We start from the raw sequence: 6000 nt of genomic DNA on the forward strand, positions 1-6000 counted from the left end.
TTGCTGTGGTACATGAACACTTTTTCTGTCTACCAGCTCTTTGGCAACAGCAAACAAGTCAACTTGCAACTCTTCAGTGAAGGTGGACTCAATTTATGAGGAAGACACCCCTTTTTTTTCAGCTCGAGTTCTTTCTACTTACTATCACATTTTTTGAGAGGATAGACCATGGCGGGGGGAGGGGGAGAACAAATAAAATTCAAATTTAAATTGAATCATCAGTATATGGTGGAAATTCTTCTACATTGGTTAAGAGCATAGGTTCTGGAATTAAATAACTTGAGATGGCATGGGGGCTATCTCAGTGTATTAGTCAGGATTTTGCAGAGAAACAGAATAGGACATGTGTGTATACTGAGAGAGATTTGTTTTTAAGAAACTGGCTCACACAACTGTGCGGGCGGACAAGTCCAAAATATACAGGGTATGCCGGCAGTCTAGTTACCCAGGTTTGAGTTGAAGTGGGAAGCCTGAGTCCACAAGGCAATCTGAAGGTAGAATTCTTGCTTCCTCTGGAGGACCTCAATCCTTTCTTCTAAGGCCCTCAATTGACTGGATGAGACCCACCCACATTATGGAGGGTAATCTGCTTTACTCAATGTCTACTGACTTAAATATTAATCTCATCTAAAAGATACTGACACAGTAACATCTAGACTGGTGTTTGACCAGAAACCGGGCACTAGGGCCTAGCCAGGTTGACACCTGAAATTAAACATCACACCCAATTTCCAATCTGAAGAAAAGGTGAAAGGTCACAAGACAGCTGTGGTTGTGGCTCTTACATGAGATAGTCCATGTAAAATGCTTATTAGTTCATTGACGGATGTGTATGAAAGGGCTCACACATATACATGCTAGCCATCATTATCACTGCCACCACCACTAGTGTTTCTAGTTACATAGTGACTTCAAGAGTTTCACCTATTTTAGTCACCATCGATGCAGATACATATGGCTGCACAAGCACTTCATAGGAGAACTTCCATGATTTACTTTTAGGTATTATTCACGTAAACAAAACAACCAGCTGATCTCATCAAACATCATCAGGCCAGTGGAGATAGAAGCCCAGGCCAAATGAACTCAGGAAAAGACCGACTGGTTCTAGAGCACTGTGGTGCTCTATCCCTTCACAAAACTGGCCTTGACTTGCGCTCCCATCATACATTCTGCATGTGATGCCTGGGTTTGGAAGCATCTTTACCAAGAACATTACCCCTGAAAACAAAGTTGGCTACAAAACAGAACCCCAAAAGGAATACCTGGGGCATGGGAAGGGGCAAAGGATGTAATGGTAGACCTTTAGAAAAGTCCCTCTTTTGCCACACATGAAAAAAAACCACATGCAGAATCCTGACACAGAACATCAAAAATGCAAGGCTCTCTCCTCTCCTTCTATCCCCAGAACTCAAGACAATAATAAAGGGTCAGGATTTTTAAATAATCTTCTGGTCTCCTGATGAAGTGGTATGTGTTTCTTAAATTAATCATCTAGGGATTGTGCAATAACCATGTTTTAACCATAGATACTCATTGACATGACCTTTCCTTGCATTCAGCTATTGAGTTTACTTGTACCTTTCACAGCAATCATCACAGTTTGCTATATTTACTCTTTTAGTCCAGGTGATAGTTTATGATGGAAGCATTTAATTGTCTTTTATCATTTTGATTTTTAAAGATATTTTTAAAGTTTTTTTAATAGCTTTTATTTTAGAGCAAATAGATTTTATGCTATACTCTGTGAAAAGGGGTAAACAATTACTTTGTTCTCATGTATAATAATACCTTCCAGCATTTTCAGGGTCACCAAAAAGTTTCTCTTGTCGGTAGGTAATAGTTTTAATATGTTTCAATATTTCCTGTGCCAGTAATACAACTGGGAAGATAAAGCACAATAGTTACCTTTCCTAGAAATTATCACATATACAGCAGAAACTATTCTCCAAACAATTACCCATTCGCGGGTCCTGAAATCAGCTATGGGTTTACAATCAATATTTTGTTTAACTGAGTATAGTGAACACTCCAGAACTGAATAAAACAAAGTATACTACTACATGTTAAAAAGAAGACCCATTCCTAAAACATTACAAAAGCTGAATATTGTTTTGTGCTACTTTCGGTTGTATGTATGAATGCATGTGTGGGTGCATGTTGTGTATCCTAATCTGAAAGATTTTAAAAACATGAAAAATGTGAGCTTTGGAACTAATTAAACATATCCTGGGATTTGGCTCTAGACCCCATTCTGGCAGAGACATGAGAAGAGAGAGCTGGTTCCCAGGAGCTTTTAAGAAAATGTAAGAACTGAGGTAAAGGCTTCATACAGAGGTTAACAGAGGAAAATCAAAGACCCAAAAACCAGCAGCAGAAGAGCAGCCACGCCCACCACCTACTCAAAAGGAGCTGACAAACCCAAATTCCAAAATATATGAAGAATTCTAATGTTAAGAAAGGTGAACAACAAAGTCAATATGAAAAATGATTTTCTGGAAAAGTCTAGTAGACTTAGAAATACGTATGTTTGAGAAGTTTAAAGAGATTAATAAAAGCACAGTTTTCGTTAAAAATATTAAGAAATTAAAAATACAGGAAGGGACAAAAAAAGAAACTGATACGAAAAATACCAAAAGAACAAATTAGAAATCTTGGAAAATATTTTGAAATATCTTTAGACAGCATCAAGTCTAGACTGAAGTGAGATGACCAAAAAAAAAAAAAAAAATTAGTAAGCTGGCAGATAGTACTGGGGAATTTCCCCAGGACACAGCAGAGAGAAAGAGAAAGAGAGAAATACGTACATATGACAGAACACATCTGTCATAGAAGATGAATTATAAGTCTGGAATAAGGGTTCCAGGCAGGAAAAGAGGAGGGAATGGTGGAAATTCACCATCTGAAGAGAGTATACTGGAGAATGTTCAAAACTGAAGAAATGATTCAACAGATGAAAATACCTTTGAGTACAAAGTGATAAATCCACACCTAGACACACTGTAATGAAACCGTAAAATATCAGGAATTAAAAGAAAGCTGTGAGGGGCGCCTGGGTGGCTCAGTTGGTTAAGCGACTGCCTTCGGCTCAGGTCATGATCCTGGAGTCCTGGGATCGAGTCCCGCATCGGGCTCCCTGCTCGGCAGGGAGTCTGCTTCTCCCTCTGACCCTCCCCCCTCTCATGTGCTCCCTCTCATTCTCTCTCTCTCAAATAAATAAATCTTTAAAAAAAAAAAAAAGAAAGAAAGCTGTGATGCTTAAAAGCTATCATAAAGTCTTACAGCAGACTTAAGAGTTTATCAGAAAATTTTAGATTAAAGTATGTGTGGAAGACACTGCTGATGGCCTCACCTCAAAGCCTATTCTCCGTTTCGGCACCACCTCTTTCTGGCTATGGAAGGCTACATGGCACAACTCTGGCCAACGAAATGGAAGTCTCTTGGTTGGTGCTCTCAGAAAAGCCTCTGTTTTGGGGCACCTGGGTGGCTTAGTCGTTAAGCGACTGCCTTCGGCTCGGGTCATGGTCCCAGGGTCCTGGGATCGAGCCCCACATCGGGCTCCATGCTCGGCGGGAAGCCTGCTTCTCTCCCTCTCCCACTCCCCCTGCTTGTGTTCCCTCTCTCGCTGTGTCTCTCTCTGTCAAATAAATAAAATCTTTAAAAAAAAAGAGAAAAGCCTCTGTTTTTCTAACAAAAAAAAAGGGGGGGACACTCCTTGGTAAGCGCGTCTTTTTTCTTTTTCTTTTTTTTTTTAAAGATTTTATTTATTTATTTGACAGAGAAAGACACAGCGAGAGAGGAAACACAAACAGGGAGTGGGAGAGGGAGAAGCAGACTCCCTGCCAAGCAGGGAGCCCGATGCGGGACTCGATCCAGGGACTCCAGGATCATGACCTGAGCCGAAGACAGTCGCTTAACCAACTGAGCCACCCAGGCGCCCGGTAAGCGCGTCTTTCTTCACCCATGTGCCCTTTCCCAATTTCTTGCTGCCTGATGGATGGATGTGATGCCTGGAAATGCAGCCGCCAGCCGCAGCAGTGAAGCAGCAAGAATGTGGAGAAGCCAAGAGTTCTGGGTGATGGAGCAGAAAGCTGGGTGGAGCTTGAGTCCCTGATGGCAAGCCCAACTCCAGATTTGTGTTGTGTAAGAAAAATAATGCCTATTTGTTTGTTTCTAAGCAGGAGCCCTATGACTTGTAGTTGAATATCATTTTAACTACATTTATCATGTAGTTGAAATCATTTTCATATAGTAAGAATTAAGAATAAGCTCCATAAGAATAGGATTATATATATATATATATTCTAAAACAGAAGAGGAACTTCAAGACGGAAGGAAACAAAAAGTTTTGATTAATCCGGCAGAAGGCAGGAAAGGGGAAAATATAAAGAAAATAAATGGTGGGGTGCCTGGGTGGCTCAGTCATTAAGCATTTACCTTCAGCTCAGGTCATGATCCCAGGGTCCTGGGATGGAGCCCCACATCACGCTCCCTGCTCAGCCAGGAGCCTGCTTCTCCCTCTCCCTCTGCCCTCCACCCACCCCCCCCCGCACCCTCCCAACCCTGGCTCGTGCTCACTCTCTTTCTCTCTCAAATAAATAGAATCTTTTAAAAATAAATAAATAAATGGTAAGCAAAAAGATACTGTCGTTGAAATAAGTCCAAATAATAAGTCCAAATATATCAATATTTGCAATAAATGTAACCAATGAAGAGGTCATATTATTATACTAGGCAAATAATGAAGCAAACAAAAAAACAGCTATCTGTTGCTTATAAAGGAGAAAAGGCATAGAAAGAGTTGGAAAAGCAATTATCTTGCAAATTTGAACCAAAACAAAACCTGAAGAAATATCAATATCAAACAAAATATTATCAGAGAGAAAAAACATTAATATCACTAAAGGAGAATAGCTGATAATAAAAATAGAGAAATACAGTAGGGTAATGGAACAATTACAAATTTGTTTATACCTAGCAACACAGCTTCAAGATACATGAAGCAAAAACTGACAAAATTGTAAGGAGAAAATGACCACTCTATAACCACAGTGAGAGATACTATCAGAAGCTGAGAAATCAGGCAGAATATTTGAGCAATAAAATTTATAAGCTTGACCTGATGTTGAAGTAGAATCCTGCATTTATAAATGCCAAATGCTAATTCTTATCAATTATACATGGAACATTTACAAAAACAGCACAAGTACCACATCAGAAAGGAAACCTCAACAAATGTCCAACAAATGCGATCATACAGACCACATCCTCTTAATTGTAATGTAGGCAGTTAAATTAGAAAATGACAATATAAATGCTCTTTAAAGCTATTTGTTTGAAATATTTAAGATACAATCCTAAATAAATCAGGAATTAGGAAATAACAATAAAAACATTAAAAAATATTTAGAAATTAACAATGATTAAAGTACTACATATCAAAAAATATAACATGCAGTTGAAGTGATACATAGATGTAATTTTAAAGCCTTTTGTGTATTTTCTAAGACACAAGAAGGAACCAAAATAATTTCAATTGAAGACAAAGCAAACTAAAGAAAAGAGGAAAAGACAGAAAAAGGGGAAAAAAGTGAGAGGAATAAAGAAAGTAGAAATTAAACAGAAAATGAAAAAAAATAGCAACTATTGTTAACAAAACCAAATTAAGCAGGCAAACCTATAGCACAAATAAATAATATTGGATAAAAGACTGATAGAACCTTAAATACAGTAGCATTTTTTTTTTAAGATTTTTTTTTTTTCTTAGTAGGTTCCACACCCAGCACAGAGCCCAGTGCAGGGCTTGAACTTATGACACTGAGATCAAGACCTGGGAGCTGAGATCATGAGTCAGATGCTTAACCAAATGAGCCACCAGCCACCTGGGCACCGCAACAGTAGAGAGAGAGAGAGAGAAAGAAAGAAAGAAAGAAAAAGAGAGAGAAAGAGAGAAAGAAAGAAAGAGAGGGAGGGAGGAAGAAAGGAAGACAGAAAAAAGGA

At 38.8% G+C, this 6000-nt stretch overlaps 1 protein-coding gene across 2 annotated transcripts in view; it reads right to left on the bottom strand.

The window, feature by feature from the left end:
* SLX4IP (SLX4 interacting protein) overlaps nt 1-6000 on the bottom strand; it is a 193012-nt gene that overhangs the window by 132723 nt on the left and 54289 nt on the right. The window lies entirely within an intron of this gene.

The sequence above is a fragment of the Mirounga leonina genome, unplaced genomic scaffold, assembly GCF_011800145.1.
Source record: "Mirounga leonina isolate KUSES-001 unplaced genomic scaffold, KU_Mleo_1.0 Mir_150, whole genome shotgun sequence".
Lineage (NCBI taxonomy): Eukaryota > Metazoa > Chordata > Mammalia > Carnivora > Phocidae > Mirounga > Mirounga leonina.